The 18,148-nt window shown below is 44.5% G+C and overlaps 1 protein-coding gene and 2 non-coding genes across 3 annotated transcripts in view; all 3 read left to right on the forward strand.

Moving 5' to 3' along the window:
- LOC140721392 (uncharacterized) overlaps nt 1-18,148 on the forward strand; it is a 1,266,977-nt gene that overhangs the window by 71,381 nt on the left and 1,177,448 nt on the right. The window lies entirely within an intron of this gene.
- On the forward strand, nt 11,484-11,568 carry trnap-cgg (transfer RNA proline (anticodon CGG)). Its single transcript is given in 2 exon segments — nt 11,484-11,519; nt 11,533-11,568. It is a non-coding gene; the product is annotated as a tRNA-Pro (tRNA).
- trnas-uga (transfer RNA serine (anticodon UGA)) lies at nt 16,942-17,023 on the forward strand. Its single transcript has one exon. It is a non-coding gene; the product is annotated as a tRNA-Ser (tRNA).

An 18,148-nucleotide genomic window follows, 5' to 3' on the forward strand; every position in this document is an offset into this window, starting at 1 on the left:
GACTCCAGGTGTGTTCCATCTCTGCTGGTTTTTTTAACCCGTTACGGGGTACGTAACAAAACCGTTCCAACCCCTACATCACACCGCATTTCTGTAAACCCCTTCGACCCCTACAGCACTCGGCATCTCTGCAAAACCACCATCATCCACCCTGGTGCATTCAGACGACAGCAGACCCGAGAAAGATACAGTCGTGTCAGATTGAATGGTTCATAAAACACTGTTGGCCAGTAGAAACTACAGTCTGATCAAGGACAGGGGAAGCAGACAAGCCAGTTCTCTCTGCCCTGCCCTCACTCATTTTATTGGCTATGAACTGATTCTTGCACTGGAATAATTTAATCAGAGGAACTGAATGTGGACACAGGAAGCTTCAGGTAATGATCTGCTAAACCTGAGCCCATTCTCAAACAAGTCGCCATTTGTTAAGTGAAGGGTGTGGACTCTGAACTGATTCCTGACTCTGGGACAATCTAATCAGAGCAATAAACCTGAGACCATGCTCAGAGGAGCAGCTACTTGTTGTGTAAAATGCCAGACCTACCAAAGAAGCAATCTGTAGTCTCGTTAGACTCTGTCTGGGTTGCCTCATTTAACTGGTTCGGACCAGTCAGGGTGTAAAGATACGAATACACAAGGCTGGGGTGGGCAGAGCCAGGTACAATATGTTGGTTGTTGCTCTGTACAATGATCAGTAACCAGGTGACCCAGGTAGGTCAGGTGACCTTGAGCCAATGGTTTGGAGATCCAATGGTTCAATTGATGAGGAACAATATAAGATTCCGGAGCTCCAAACATGCCGGGGTGATAACTCTCCAGCGGCCAGAGACCAACCATTGCCGAAAAGTAGGACCAAACGGATATGTGGAGATCGGGAACATGAGGATCGGAAGATGATGAGAGGCATTGATCGTGTGGATAGTCAGAGGCTTTTTCCCAGGGCTGAAATGGTTGCCACAAGAGTACACGGTTTGAAGGTGCTGGGACGTAGGTACAGAGGAGATGTCAGGGGTAAGTTTTTTTTTACTCAGAGAGTGGTGAGTGCGTGGAATAAGCTGCCGGCAACAGTGGTGGAGGCAGATACGATTGGGTCTTTTAAAGAGATTTTTGGATAGGTACATGGAGCTTCGAAAAATAGAGGGCTATATGTAAGCCTAGTCATTTCTAAGATCAGGACATGTTCGGCACAACTTTGTGGGCCGAGGGTCCTGTATTGTGCTGTAGATTTTCTATGTTTTCTATGTTTCTATGGAATGCCTTGCCAGCGTAGACTCTTTTCCCGGGTAATACCTTTTCTCTTCATTGACTGTTCATGGACTGTCAGGGTTTCCAGTAGGGTGCACACAGGAAGATAGTGTGTAAATCTACGTGCTTTTAGTAGAAATAATAAAAGATACTTGTTGGTAAATACAGATTCTCTGTATCTCATTGATCATTGTTACAAGGGATGATTCTTGTCACAGTGGCGTCCATCATTAACATTGCCCACTAACAGGACGTGCCCTCTACACAGTGTTACCGTCGGGAAGGAGATACAGAAGCCTGAAAGCTCAGGCTCAGCGATTCAGGAACAGCTTTTTTCCCCGCTGCCACCTGTTTCTCAGTTTTGTTTTCTTTATATTTATTTATCCTGTATTTCATTGTACTGCAACCGTAAAGTTAACAATTTCACGACGTATGTCTGTGATATTAAATCTGGTTATGATTCTTAAAATATACCTTTGAAAACCTTTAATTCTGATTCAGATGCAGAGGGGATATGTCAGATCGAACTTACATTAGTTGAAAGCCTATCAGAACCTCGTGTACTGTGATGTAATATTCTATGTTCTGTGCTCGATTGAGCGTACCGTATCTTGCTATAGTTATGTAAGTCGATTAATTATTTAATGCTTGGAAGGGACTCGCCCAGTGTTGAGACTACCCTGGCCATGGGGTATGACAAGAAGTATCTGGATAAACAGGGACATTAACGATAGTCAGTATAGCCAATGCGTAATAGGTCATGTCTAACCAATCTCTCAGAGCTTTACGAGGTAGTTACCAGGAATGGTGCGGAAGGCAAGGCAGTGGATGCCGTCTAACAGGGACTTCAGCAAGGAATTTGCAAGGTTCCGTGTGGGAGGATGCTCGAGAAGGTTCAGTCGCTTGGCTTTCACGATGAGGTAGTAAATTAGATTCGCCATTGGGTACGTTACGGAAGCTAGAGTGTGGTAATGGATGGTTGCCTCTCTGACGGGGTACCTGTGATAAGTGGAGTGCCCCAGGGATCGTTGTTGCGTCCGTTGTTATTTGTAATCTATATCAACTATCTTTATAATACTGTCGTTAACTTTGCCGACGTATAATTTGCCGATGACACTACCGGTGTAGTTGACAGCGAGGAAGAGTACCGGAGCATGTAGCAGGATCTGGACCAGCTGGAGAGATGGGTTACAGATGGCCGATCGGATTTAACGCAGACAAGTGTTAGATTTTGCACTTTGAGAGGACCAGACAGGGTTGGTCTGACACAATGAGAAATCGGGCACTGAGGAGTACGATAGAACAAACGAATCTGGGAATGCAGATCCATAATTCAATGAACGTTGCGGCACAGTTAGACAGGGTCGTAAAAACAGCTTTCCGCACATTGGCCTTCATGGAGCAAAGTACTGAGTACAGGAGTTGGGATGTTATGTTGATGCTATTTACGACTCTATTAAGGCCTAATTTGGAAAAATAATGTGTACGATTTTGCTCAACTACCGGCTATTGCCGGGACTGGGCGCTTTGAATAAGAAGGAAAGATTATATATGTCAGCACTTTATTCCCGAGCGTGTAGGGGTATTGAGGGGAGATTTGATAGAGGTATACGACAATATAAGGCGGATGGCGAGTATAAATGCAAGCAGGCTTTCTCCACTGCTGTTGGGCAAATACAACTAGAGATCTGGGCGAATGGTGAAATGTGAAATATTTAAGGGAAACATGAGGGAAAACGTCTTCACTCAGACAGTGCTGCCAAGGCAAATAGCAATTGTGATTTCGATGTCAACGTTTAAGAGATGATTGGATAATTACTGGGATATGGATGGCCACGGTCCGGGTGAGGTCGATGGGAGTAGGGAGTTTAAATATTTCCTCACTGACTGGACGGGCTGAAGACCCTGTTTCTGTGCAGTGGTTCCCTATCGGTGTCTGACTGGATGTCTGACAATTTCGTGTCTCACAGCACCGACCAATCTAGAAAGTCGCTGATCCTGTTTTATCCCTCTGTCCTTGCACACATTGAAGCATGGAGACTGAGTTAATGGATGGTTACAGCATAAGAAGATGGAAGCTCTGGAACTTGCTTATTCTGTATTCTCCAATTACCTGCGATGGTTTTAAAGGAAGACAAGTGTGAGCCCGGATACTTGCTTTGCTGTCGCTGCGTTTTTAGTTTGTGTAGATTTGTATGATTCATTTTTTAATGATTTCAGAGGGAGAAACGGATTCTACACCGGCCATGTGGATTCAGGGTTAAAGGGATCGAAATATGAGCATATCTACACCAGATACATTAAAACCACGATTTAGAGGTCGATAGGCATTTGGATAAATTGGTGTGTACTTGAACTGGAAATTTGGAATTGGTATTTTGGAAGAATTGTTCTTTTAATGAGCAGCAAAAACTGCAGCTGAACACTTTGAAATGCTGGTTTTAAGTTGTAGGGTTCCACTGGAAAAGATGCTTTGAAGTCATTGTAGCATTTGCCCTGTAATATGTAAATGGCAGGTCAGTTTAGAAATCGCGCTGTTGCAGTCAATAGCTCAGCGATTTGCTTCCGTCATCAGCCCTAATTCCATACATGATCCTGCTGCTGCTGTGTGGTCAGGTTAAATCCGTTATTTCCCTCAGCCCTGTTTCTCTGAGCACTGTAACTGCTGACTCCAAATATAGTTATGAAGTGTGCCGAAATTTCAACCCTCCTTGCGGAACACGGCTGCCCTCTGTCTTCCAGCCGGAATGCACTCTAATCATCTGCCTTCCGTTTGTAAGCCAATTCTGAACCAACCAGTCACGTTTCCCTGGATCCGTTGCCTCCTGACTTTCTGACTGAGTCCACTATGGGGAAATGATCAAACGCCTGACCAAAATTAATATGTAACATGTTGACTCGCCGTAGCCAGACTATGTTTCTCCAAATACTTATAAATTCCCTCTACAATAATCGTCTCCAACAGTTTACCCACTACTGATGTAAGACTCGGTCTACAATTCCAAGGGGTATCGTTAATATTTTTCTACAACAAATGAATACCATTTGGCACATTCCAGTCATCTGGTTCCGTGGACAGTGAAGACAGAAATATCCTGTCCAAAAGCTTACCAATCCCTTCACTTGCTTTCCCAAATTACATAGAACATAGAATAGTACAGCACATTACAGGCCCTTCGGCCCGCAATGTTGTGCCGACCCTCAAACCCTGCCTCCCATATAATCCCCCACCTTAAATCCCTCCATATACCTGTGGTGTAGTCTCTTAAATTTCACCAGTGTACCTGCCTTCACCACTGACTCAGATAGTGTATTCCACGCACCGACCACTCTCTGAGTAAAACACCTTCCTCTAATATCCCCCTTGAATTTCCCACCCCTTACCTTAAAGCCATGTCCTCTTGTACTGAGCAGTGGTGCCCTGGGGAAGAGGCGCTGGCTGTCCACTCTGTCTATGCCTCCTAATATCTTGTACACCTCTATCATGTCTCCTTTCATCCTCCTTCTCTCCAAAGTGTAAAGACCTACCTCCCTTAATCTCTGATCATATTGCATACTCTCTAAACCAGGCAGCATTCTGGTAAATCTCCTGGAGTATATCCCTTCCGACACCAGGGAATCATCTATCATAATATTTTCCAAGTTTCCAGCGCTTCCTCTTTCTTAGCGTCGGCATGTTCGAGTATATCTGCCTTTTAACGCTGTGTTCACATTGATCAATGTGTTCAGTAAGGAGCCTCACTGCCTCCTTTGATTCCAGACACGTTACCTTGGTTTTCTCTGATCTGCCCACACTCTCTCCAGACTCCTCCTGTTCTTCATAGTGCAACTCGCCAAGGTCTTCTCAACTCCCCTTCTACCTCTTCTAAGTCCGATGTTAAATTCTTTCCTGTCTACCTTGTGACTCGAGACAGCCTTACTTGATCCTTTCTTCCTGTTCTGTAAGTATTGTTCTTACTTCCTCTTGACGTGTTGTTGCAACGTTTTTGTCTCCCAGGGTTACGTTACACTGTCCTGCGTATTTCCTTGATTTCAACATTTCCCAATTTACCTTCTCAAGTACCTGCCTGGTAGCGCCATGCATCGCTGACCCTCCCATGCTCTCTTGTCCTATTCCTCTGCAAGGTGAATGGAGGGGAATTCTGCCCTATCGTCTGAAATTTTGACCAACGGAGAGATCTGTCACCTGATCCATTTCCTTTTCTAATATTAGATCCGGTATTGACTGTTCGCTAGTCCACCTGTCTTCATATAGTGACATGAATCCTTCCTGAAACAACTGAGAAATTATGCCATACCGAAACCGCTTACCCTGGGGAGGTTCCAAAGAATGTTGGAGATGTTTCACTTCCCCGAGTCAACAACATGTTACATGTCCAAATTCCGTGTCCCTCACTGTTCCCGTCGCGTTTTTTTTCTAAATCTCGTGGGCGGCTGTACAGAATACTACAAATGGGTTGATTCATATTTCTGTGGCTTTAGTTGTCACTGGCCATTTTCAAATATCTAAAACCCGGAAAGCCCTGAAGCCATCCCTGCCCTTGTGACAGTCGAGTGTCTGTGATAGTTTGGAACATACTTCAACCAATGTAACAATCACGCCAGCAGCAATGAACGTTTGCATTGCTACCTACCTGAACTGTATGAAACAAGCAATCTTCCGCCAATTATGCAATTTCCGGATGACCAGACATATGATTGTTTGAATTAATGACATATTTGCTAAACCTGATCATCTAAAAGGGCTTTATTTGAAAACTCCACTGAATTGTTATTAGAAGCGGGCGTTATCTACACAGATGGCCATTTAATGTAAACACATATTTCATTCCATTCCTCAGCTCTTCTCTGAACTTCCTCTGTGTCAGTGTATAGATACAAGTATTGGTGCACATGCTGAGAATCTGCAACATGAACCCAAATTGTTGTAGGATGTATACCGGGGAACTCAAATATCTGTCCTCGTAAAAATAGTTTTGTGTTTGCCATTTCAGGGAATGAGCTACATAGGGCATCCAAAATAATATGAAATTAGCTGATATAGAAAACAAAAAAATCATCGATTTTCTGCGTTTTTCCATCTCGGCATCCTTCTGATTGTCGCTGCTGTGCAGAAGCTTTCTGCGGACTCTATTTGCCACAACGATATATCTTACAGTTAACCCGTTAAACACCAAGATTAAACCGATTGGTATCATTGGTGTTAAAATACTCAGCAGTAATTGGTATCCTCTCCACACGGGTGAAGTAAGGTATTCATATGTGCCGGTGCACCACCACGGCATGTTGTCAATGATGACGTAAGGTTCAGTGGCAAAGTATAACGGGACACATCTCCCGCAGCTCACTATAACCAAGGTCACGATAACCACCGTTCCTGTTCTCTCGGTGCAGTATCGCTCTCGCAGCTTTGGGCAACATATTGCGATGAAGCGATCGAAGGTAAAACTGACTGTGAACCAAACAGAACAGTCCGTCGTTACAGTCACAAATACAAGTGTCAGAGCGCATACAGGAGTGATGAGCAGGGATCTGGAATATATGTAGATATTGTTGGTCTGCTCAACTAAAGCAACAACGATAACCACCATCAGATCCGCTGTCGCCATTCCAACCAGGTAACGGGTGATGCATTTGGAGAGTCCGCATTTTCCCCGAGAAAGGATCACAATCGCCGTTAAATTAACTGCAAGAAATTTGGAAACAAAATAGAAATATTGTCAGCAGCAATTCCCTGAATGCCCCCATTATACCGATGCTATGCAGGGTATGGTCTGTTTGAAAGTGGAAAGCGGGAATCCAGTGTGTGCGGTCTCCGTCGCTGCACTCCGGCTGGAGGACAATGGCGGATGTGAGTGTCAGTGGATTGGCGACATTCCCACAGTTTAGAGCGAGGCATCAGAGTTCCACGACTCACGTACGGGAGAACAGTTGATCGCCACAACAAACAACACCATTTCCATTATTTGTAGTGCAAGTGCTGACGCCATTATTTGTAGTGGTGGCCAGGTAGCATTAAGGAGAGATAAAACACGAGTTCTCATTTACTGACTTACAGAAGAACAGACCTACGTGTCGAAAATAGACTGGACCGTCATTTAAATAAGCTGCCACATAGTTATAAGATCGAAGTGTCTGCACTGATAGAGACTCGGACTTAGAAAAGCAGAGACCAGCATCATTTCAGAAAGCCGAGCGAGGTGAAATTATGAAACAATGTCAATATCGGCATCAGCATAATTGACAAAATAAAAATCATTTCGATCAATGTACCGAGCATTTAAATAAAACAGTCAGATGCCTGAATCCTCCATTCAGGAAAGACGTTTCAGCCGATGGTATCTGTGCTTTATTACAGTGCGGATACCGTATCAGAGTAAAGGCTGATTTATACCTCTGCGTCAAATGATCGCCGTGGGTACGGCGTATCCGCGTAACCTACACTGTACCCTACGCCCTACTCTACGCCTTAGCCTGACGCGCACTTCTCCAAAAATCCAACTGCGCGTCGCGGCGACTCAGACCGCAACAACTGTGATTGGTCCGCTTGGTTGCATCGCATTTCCTCCTGTCTGTAGGCATACTGTGCGTACACTGATGCGAAATTAATCGTTGGAGACGATGAACCAAATCTTCAAATCTACCTACCGACATCCGAAAATAATTGAAATACATTTCTTTGTCCATGTCCCTCAGTGGCCGGACAAGCACAGGAAATTCACTCTCCTGCCTCAAACCAGAAGGCCATAACCATAAGACCGTAAGACAAAGGAGCAGAAGTCGGCCGTTCGGCCCGTCGGGTCTGCACCGTCATTTCATCATCAGCTGATCCAAACTCCCCTTCAGTCCACTTCAATGGTCGTACATACCATCTACTCCGACGTTTTCTATCTTTTCTGCGTAGCAGTAATTTGAATAAAAGTAACTCTTGCTCAACATTCATCAGCTCCAACTCCAACATGATGCGCTCAGTCGCCATTGTTTGAAGTACACGAAGAAACTCTACACGGTGCTATTGAAACCCCATCGCCAACTAGCGTTTTGGCGGTGAATTGCAGGTTTAAATGCTCACAACGGCGCAGGCCACTTACGAAGGGTTCGGCGTAAGCTACTACGCAGAAGTATAAATCAGCAAGACGATGGCATAATACATAAAGTGAACAGCTCCGGGATCTTACCGGGCACACCAACCGCTACAAGTGCGGGATAGAAAATAGCCGCGATGTAGTAAATCGCCGCATATCCCATATTCCGTCAGAAGCAGCGTTCAGTTGTACGGAGCGTTTCAGCTGCTCAGATGGACTGGTGATCGGTTTAGCAGACTTTTATTGAGGTGAGAGCAATTCCACTGAGGCAATTAGCGTAACTATCACGTCAGGGACATCAGAGACAACCAACTGCACAAACACTTACGTTAAACTATTTTTACTCACTCTGTCACCGTGTTATTAATTTGACTCATCAAGGGGCATTGCAATCTATTTACTTTAAAACAAAATATGATGTGAATTTTCCATGTTATCTTCCATGATACCCGGCATGAACAATTTAAATATGATATTTTTATATCTGTGTTGCCTTTAAAGTTGGCATTCATCTTGAAATCGATTTATTTTGTAACATTTGACGGAGCACATTCGCTTCTGAAATTGAGGGAAGGAGTTTGTTCTGGCGGGTGAAATGGAGAACACTTCTTTGTTAAAAGGGAATATACGTCAGTTCTTTTCTTTCGTTTGTTCCAGTCATTCCGGTCGGGGTGGGTGATGGAATAAACAATGACAGCTGACATGTGCTACAATAACACTGCACTTATATTCCTCCAAACACTTTAAAAGATCCACAACGATATTCCAGAGACCTGTGATCAAAAAGGGAGAGTGTCTTCGGGAAATTAACGAGGGCTGAGGACAGTTTGAAGATCAATATTTTCCAGCGCACTCATCGATCGTTTGGCAGGAACCTGATCTCTCTAATGACTTGACCAACCCATACCCGTGACTTACGATGCAGTCGATTTAACTTTAAAGATATTTGACTTTGAAGACTGAGAAGGTGAAAGAAGCCCCCTACCACCACTGAGAAGAACTTAGACATTTTATTTATTAATTTGTTGAATAATTGACATCACCGGATATCTCGCTGCGCTGGCGAACTGTTCTATGAATTTCCACTGAATTACCCGCAAATAAACGTGTTTGTGCAGCAACTTCACACCATCAGCACGTATCCGGAGTGTTCAACATTTTCCAAGCCTTGGAGGGAGTCCGATCAAAAACGTATGCGGGGAAGGCAATGACGGGAGAATGAGACCACGGTGGAGAGCGGAGTGGAGACACACGGGGAAGAGAGAGATAGGTAGAGAAACTGAGATTAAAACGTGCAAGAGACGGAGGATCAGCGAGGTAAGGGAACGCGAAAGAACTAGAGACGTGAGGGAAAAGAAATTTCAAGGAAGCAGACACTTTGGTTTAAAGACAATGGCGGAGAATGGTTGGTTGTAGAGAGACTGGGAGTGGGTGAAAGAGTTATAGAGTGAGAGAGGGAGCAGAGGAAAGAGGCTGGGAGAAAAGAACGACTAGTGGAAGAGAGTCTTGTAGAGATGGGGAGAGACACGGGGAGAGAAAGAGAGAAGCGCAGGAAGAAAGAGAGAGACTGGGAGAAAGACGGGAGACAGGAAGAGGTTGAGAAAGAGCGAGTGTCAAGTGCAAGACAAGAGGGGGATAAGGGTAGAAGGAGAGTGGCGAGGAGAGAAACCGGAAGCGTGGCTACCCTTGAAGGAAGAATGATGAGCGATGACAGTCTGATAGGGTTGGAGATGTCAGGGTTCAGTCTGAAGTGTGCGGACAATGTGTTGCCCCGTATCTTGCCCCGTCCCACTGTGAAAGTGTGAGAAGTATCACTTTGTTGAGCGTATTTCAAACAACCATAATGTATCCGACTTTTACACCACATGCGGAACTAATTGTTTAAAATTAGTTAACACCGGCAACACCGTCGGTAGTAGTCATGTTGACTAAAACAGTAGTGAACACCGTCGGCAGGACCTTTCAAAACATCTCGTCTTCTCTGAACACAATCCTAAACCAGACTAATCCTATCTGCTCGCACCAAGTCCATTTCATTCTATTCTCAGATTCTCTGTCAAAACAAATAACACCTCCTTCTAAACAGTAGCAGCAAGCTGAAAAAGAATCTTTTCTCCGACCCCATCCCCGGAAAGTTGAAAGTACATAAATCCTTTGATTGGCTGCAGTAATGAAATTAACCACAATATCATCGACCATGGCTAGGATAAATTGGTGATTTATCCATTGGAGAGGTAGTTTCCAATCCCGTCCATGACAATTCATCATTCTACCTCCCTTTCATTCTTTGTTTCCTTCATTTTTCACCCAGTACGGCTGAAGGGAAGTTTCTGTCATTGAGCAAATATCCCCATCCTGTCGTCTTTCACGATTTTCTCCTTTCCCCTCGGCTTTCAGGAGGATATGAATCATCCTTTACACACTCACTCTCATTCCAGCTTCATACCAGTTTTTACCCAAACAGCAATGTGGTGATGGCATCGCGATAGCAATCACACTCGACGTGGAGTGGGGCAATGTGGATGACAGATTGTACATCTTGAATGGGAATCCTCTTGTGAGTTTCGACTTAGAAGCACCGAGAAGGGATAAATTTTGGTAGTGACATGACATGAGTTGGAAGGTCACGTGACGGAACAATGTTTGTCAGTGAAAGGATAATCAAACTAACTCAGCAGAATGTGAGACAAACTTGCGAAACACGCGCAACATGCTGGAGGAACTCAGTGGGCCAGGCAGCATCTCTGGAAAAGAGTACAGTCAACGTGTGAAAATTCATCCTGGTGTCAGTTCTTATTGTGTGCCATTTATCAAACGTCTCCGCTGCTCATGGAGCAAATACTTCTGGAAGCCCGCCTGAAATAATTGTAATTATTCAAAGTCCACCATTCGCCGTGGCAGGGAGTTGCTGAGCAGCAGCACCTGTGCAAGAAAAGTATGCCATTGGCAAACGCATTCTGACGTGCATTACATCAGAGTCCGTTATATTCTTATTTTGACTGAATCAAGTAACGAATACTCTTGTAATCTCAAAGGAATACGGGCCCAACATATTTCGACATCAGGCTGTCCTCTGAACAACGGAAAGGACAACGGGTTTTCCACCAATTCAAATGGCTTCGGAGTTCAGTTGTGACGCAATCTGCGAATGCGGGCTCGTTGGTCTAGTGGTATAATTCTCGCTTCGGGTGAAACAAGCATATGCGAGAGGTCCCGGGTTCAAATCCCGGACGAGCCCCGTTATTGGACATTATCAGCGATTTGCTTCACGACTTTTGCATTGACACTCGAGATAACTGGCTATATCAAACAGAAACACTGAAGAAGGAATTGGAAATAGTTTTCACGACAGGTAAGTTTGAGGTGTCACATTTTGGAATGTCAAACCAGCTGAGTATTTATTCTGTGAGGGTTAGAGCACCGGGGAGTGCAAATCAGCATGGAGAGAGAGTCGTAGAGGGGCATAGTTTGCTGAAACCCGTCTCATATGCAGAGAGACTGTGGGAAAGGTGTTCGGCACGCTGGCCTCGGGAGGTCAGTGTAGGAGTTGGGAGACTGTGTTGCTGTTACACTCTGTTGTGGAAATACGTGTGAAATGGAAACAGCGCAGCAGTCTTTGGAAAACGATGGGTCTGCATGTTGATGAGCGCTGTAGACATTAATGTGGAAGAACAAGACACCGGCAAGTGAACTTATATAGTTTAACCTCTTCCCTTTTTCCGACCAGGACACAAGTGCCTCTAACTTGCGTACAATATCCGTTTATACATTTCATAGGGTTGCGAATCGGTGCGGGCAGAAATTAGGTGACAAGCGAGACTGCCCACACCGGTCACATTATTGTGCCAAACGCTTGGGATTTCGAGAGCTGGAATTTTACCACTGAACTCATTTTCTGCTGATCCAGATTGAAAGTCTCAGTTCTGATCTTCACCAACATCTGCCTTACGGATGTGACTTACTTCAGAATCAGAATCAGATTCAGGTTTAATATCTGGGACAGATGTCGAGAAATCTGTTAAATTAACCGCAGCAGTACAATCAATGCATGTTACATATAGAAATAAAAAACAAACATTCAATTAGAGTAAATATATGTATATTAAATTGTTAAATTAAAAGTAGAGCAAAAACAGATAAAAGAGTGATGCAGTGTTCATAGGTTCAATGTCCATTTAGAGATTGGATGGCGGAAGGGAAGAATTGGTTCCTGAATCGCTGAGTGTGTGGCTTTAGGCTTCTGTACCTCCTTCCCGACGGTAACAGTGAGAAGAGGAATGTCATGGGTGATGAGGTCCTTAATGACGGTCGCCACCTCTCTGAGTCACCGCTACATGAAGATGTCCTGGATACAACAGAGGCTTGTCCCCAGAGCGGAGCTGACTAATTTCATAACTTACTGCCAGTCTCACCGCTGGCTTTTCGGGGCAGCGATGAAGATCCTCCATCCCTGTCAGTCGGCGATGTTCAGGGATTCATTCATCGTTTCAGTAGCTTCAACTCGGTTTTCACAATTCCCTGCCAAGTCCCGGGTAGTGATTCAGAAATACCGACGGATACATATGTAGACGGACTCCATTTTCGTTTCACTGAAGTTTTCTTTGACCAGTTCGGTTTGTTATCTCTGAGCTGAACCCTCGAATTTGTGGGAGCGGGGGAACACTCTCAGTCTGCCCTCTACCATTTGACTTGTTTGGCATGAGTGACCCTACCAAGAGCCAAAACATTAACTCCTAACTCCAGCCAGCTTCGCTCTCCAGGTTACTGAGCCAGGCAAGCCTTCACACCGCGACTAGGTTGTGTTCTGTTTGGAGTCTATGTATGTGATCACTAATTACAAGCCAACCCTGAGACGAAAACCAGGAATGTCTGACAACAGACCGAGCTGAAACCAATCACGTGAAAGTGACAGTCTCAGCCCATCCTGCGTTTGCAGTGAAATGTGCAAACCCTTTCTGAAGAGTGTCGTTCTCCGTGACGCCGCTCGCTGCTCCGTTCTGTAGACACTAAACCATTTCAGCAACGACCGAGGACCGATTACACACAGTCACTCACACCGGGTGGTCCGGAAGAAAAGCCATTCCGTGGACTGTACTGCTGAGCAATGACTGGGACGGGTGTAGCAACGAGGAGGAGGTGATTTTCCCTGCTACCCATGCTGCACTCGGAACTTGGAGGAACACATCGTTTACGTTGACTGTGCAGGCAATCCCGTTTCTAATGACACCCATAGGCGTCTCAGCATCAGATGGATATGCTGGTTGGGTGGAATCGAAGCAATAACCTACTCATCAATCTTAGTAAGACCAGGGAATTAATTGTACTCCAGGGAGAATGCGTCAGGTGAACAAACGCAAATCCTCACTGGAGGTTCAAAAGTGTGAATCTATGGAATTTGTTGCCACGGGCGGCAGTGGAGGCCGGGTCACTGGGTGTATTTAAGGCAGAGATTGATAGGTTTCTGAGTAGTCAGGGCATCAAAGATTATGGTGAGAAGGCGGGGGAATGGGACTAAAGGGGAGATTGGATCAGCTCATGATGAAATGGCGGAGCGACTTCGATGGGCCAAATGGCCGACTTCTGCTCCTTTGTCGTATGGCCCTATGGTCTTCTGGGTGAATATCTTCAGGTTCCTGGGCGAAGACATCTCAGCGGATCCATCCTGGTCCCAACATGCTGACGCGGTCACTGTGCAGACGTCATAATTGTTCATTAATGAGATTTAGAGTGCTGTCGAAGAATCAAATGCATTTCTGTGGGCGTACCTGAACAGCATTGTCAGTTCTTGCGTCACAGTCTGGAGTGGGGCGGGGCTCCAATGCGTAGGATCGAAAGAAGGGGCAGAGTGCTGTAGTGACGGGCACGCCTCGCCAATATCATGTTCTCAATACTGTGCCAAAAGAAGGCTGGGTGCATTATTCAGGACCTTCACCAGACCAAACATGCCCTCTACATATTTCTACCCACGGGGGTGGGGAGTGGGGGAGTGTGGCGTGGGTTGGTGGATGTAGAGGAGTCTGAAAATAGAAAATCACATTTTTATTAAGAGCCACTTTTTCTGCTCAGCTTAGACATTTCTCAGCACATGAACACATGAACTCTCCCTAACAATTCTTTTTTTTAAATTTCTATTTAATTGATTTATTGTAATTTATAGTGATGTACAGAAAATTTAAAAAAAATCCTTAGTGAGAGATAACATAGGATCAGAGGATGGGAGTTATATGCAGGCCTCTAGCAGTCGACTTTGAGTACAAATGACAACGGGAGATGGACAAGGCATGTGAAAATGGCACTATTACGATGGTCATTGTAGGATCTCAACATGCAGGTAGCTTGGGAATGCCTACTGATGGTTTTTTAGAGTACATTGTGGTTGAGCCCATTAGGAAAAGGCAGTTGTGGATTGTGTGTTGTGTTGTGCTTTGACCAGGTAGATTAGTATACAGGAATGCTTCAGAAGCAGTGATTGTAATGTGATCGATTTTATCCCGCAGTCTGAGAGCGAGAATCTAAAATTAGACGTATGAGTATTCCATGCAGTAAGTGGAACTGCAGTGGCACGAGTGAGGAGAATAGAAAGGTGCAAACGGTTAATATTATTCTTAAAGCCTGCATGTACAATACAACTCTGATACTTGTCTGCTCCGGACAATTGAATACAGACAGGCCATGGGTGTTGATGTAAGGACAGACATCAACCCCGGCACGAAAAAGGAAATGATACAAATCTCACAAACTTCAAACTGTCTCCTCTCCCGCAGCAAAAAAAAAATAATAGCGACAATAGCAGTCCCCCAGAACATCACTGGCAGAAAAAAGTCAGGGACGATAACAATCCTCGACCCCGTCACTCGCATGGAAACACAGCAGCAATAACAGTTCCCGACCACGTCATTCGCAGAGAAAAAAGTCAGGGACGATAACAATCCTCGACCCTGTCACTCGCAGAAAACAACAGCGACCTAAGTCTAGGGCTGGCCAAGTCGATTGGAAAGGGGAACCAGCAGGGTTAACGGCAGATCCAGCAGGGCTGGTGTTCCAGGGGCAATTGGAAAGGCGCAGGATAGGTGCATCACAAATAAGAGTAAATATTCGATAGGCAGGATGAGGCAACAGTGGCTGATACTGGAAAGTAAAGGCAGCATAAAGGCAAAAGTGAGGGCTTATAGCATAGCAAGCATTAGTGGGAAGCTAGAGGTTTGGGATGCTTTCAAGATACAAAAGAAAGCAAATAAAATTTGATGAGAGGAAAAATTAAATGGCTAATAATAGAGAAAATATCATCTTTTCGGACATATGAAGAATAAAAGGGATGCGAGAGTGGATGTCAGAAAGCTGGAAAATGACGCGGAAGAAGCGGTAATGGGGGGGGGGGGAAGAATAGACAGACGAACTGAATGAATATTTTGCTCTGTGGAAGACTCCAGCATAATGGCACCGATGAACATGGGTCAGAGGGCATCAGTGAGAGTGGATGTTATGACTCTGGAGAAGGTGCCTGTGAAGCTGAAAGCTCTGAAGCTGTATGTCAACGGGACCAGTTGGACTACACCCCAGGGTTCTGAAAGTAGGAACTGAAGATTCTCGAGGCAATAATAGTACCCCTTCACGTGTCATTACATTCTAGAATAGATCCTGATGGTTGGAAAATTGGGATTGTCACTCCACTCTGAAAGAAGGAAGGGAGGCTAAAGAAAAGAAAATATAAGAAAGGTAGCCTGACTTTAACGTGTTCAAAAACTCAAAAGATTATAACAAATTTAAGATCAAAGACAGTTGAGGAGAAAGGGAGAAGATTTGTCAAATAGATCATCCTGTGGTACGGTGATGCACATTGGAAGGAAGGATACGGTGGGATACAAAGATTTGGGCACCGATGCTCAAAATTTCTGTTACTGTCAACAGCTAAGCGGGTAAAAGATGACCTGATTTCCAAAAGGCATAAAGTTAAAAATGACACATTTCTTTAATATTTTAAGCAAGATTACTTTTTTTTATTTCCATCTTTTACAGTTTCAAAATAAGAAAAAAGGAAAAGGGGCCGAAGCAAAGGTTTGGGCCACCTGCGTGGTCAGTACTTAGTAACACCCCCTTTGGCAAGTATCACACCTTGTAAAGGCTTTCTGTAGCCAGCTAAGAGTCTTTCAATTTTTGTTTGGAGGATATGCGTCCATTATTCCTTGCAAAAGGCTTCTCGCTCTGTGAGATGCTTGGGCCATCTTGCATGCACTGCTCTTTTGAGGTCTGTCCACAGATTTTCGTTGATGTTTAAGTCGGGGGATTGTGAGGGCCATGGGAAAATCTTCAGCTTGTACCTCTTGAGGTAGTCCTTTGTGGATTTTGTGGTGTGTTTAGGATCATTATCCTGTTGTAGAAGCCATCCTCTTTTCATCTTCAGCTTTTTTACAGACGGTGTGATCTTTGCTTCCAGACTTTGTTGGTATTTAGTTGAATTTATTCTTTCCTCTACCAGCGAAATGTTCCCTGTGCCACTGGCTGCAAGACAAGCCCAAAGCATGATCGATTCACCATTTCCGTTACCGAAAATAAATCAAGTACAACCCTCACTTCAGGTGCAGTGCTACGGTAGGTGCTGAACATTGATGGAGCTGCGATGGCCGAGTGGTTAAGGCGTTGGACTTGAAATCCAATGGGGATTCCCCGCGCAGGTTCGAACCCTGCTCGCAGCGCTCACACTACAAGCAGCAGCGTGTAGTGTGCCAATAAAATTTAACACCCTAGATGTTGTCTGAGCGCTGGCCCCAAATGTGTTCAGTTGACAATCTGCAGTTGCCTTGCAAAATACCTGATCCATCGGCTCGCCATCTCTGTTTCGTGAACAGTTTCCTTTGACAGTCTCACCGCAACCGATCGTCCTTTATTTTAATCCCAACGAAGTACATGACCTCACACATTCCTGCATTCCTGTTTATTCAAAATAAACACTTTTGTCCAGTTTCCGCCCTCACTGAACGAACCAATTGCAGCCTAAATATTCTCATTGCAATACGCTGTCCGGCAATTCACGTCATCAGCCTCTCACAGTAAGGACAGCCCATAAATGAGGGGCGATAATAGACCGTCATGACACTGCCGATAAAAATTCTTCCAATCTGCGAAGGAGCAACGTCGACACAGATAGCACCGGATATTGGGGTTGACCTTGGGTGTCTAAGGTTATGAGACAGAAACACACGTTCAGCGGTTCAGGAACAGCTTCTTCCCGACTGCAATCAGAATCACGAATAGACTTTGAAGCTTAGAATACTACCTCACTTTATTAATATACAGTATTTCTGTTTTTGCATATTTTTCATAATCTATTCAATATAAGTAATTGATTTACTTGTGTATTTATTATTATGTTTTATTTCATTTGTTGTTATTATTATTATTTTCTCTCTCTGCTAGATTATGTATTGCATTGAATTGCTGCTGCTAAGTTAACAAATTTCCCATTACCTGCCGGAGTTAATAAACCCGATTCTGATTCTCTGTTCAACGCGGTACTTTCCCGATTCGATTTTCATTAACGACATGGATTTCGAGGTACTGAGTTCTGGTATCGTATCCAGCACAGATCTGGAGCCGGGTAACACGTTCTTCAATAAATCCTATTCCCTCGGCTCGGGAGATTCGAGAATTTGTGGAGTTGACATTCCATATTTCTGTCAGTTCAATTCTCGCAGCATTTTTAGCGGAGAATATATACCAGATTAGAGGTCCTGATTCAGTATTTCAACGCAAAACGCTGAAAATTTCTTCCACCACACACACCCCACACACCCGCATGTGCTGGTCGACGTCTTGAGTTT

Source organism: Hemitrygon akajei, unplaced genomic scaffold, assembly GCF_048418815.1.
Source record: "Hemitrygon akajei unplaced genomic scaffold, sHemAka1.3 Scf000054, whole genome shotgun sequence".
Classification (NCBI taxonomy): Eukaryota; Metazoa; Chordata; class Chondrichthyes; order Myliobatiformes; family Dasyatidae; genus Hemitrygon; species Hemitrygon akajei.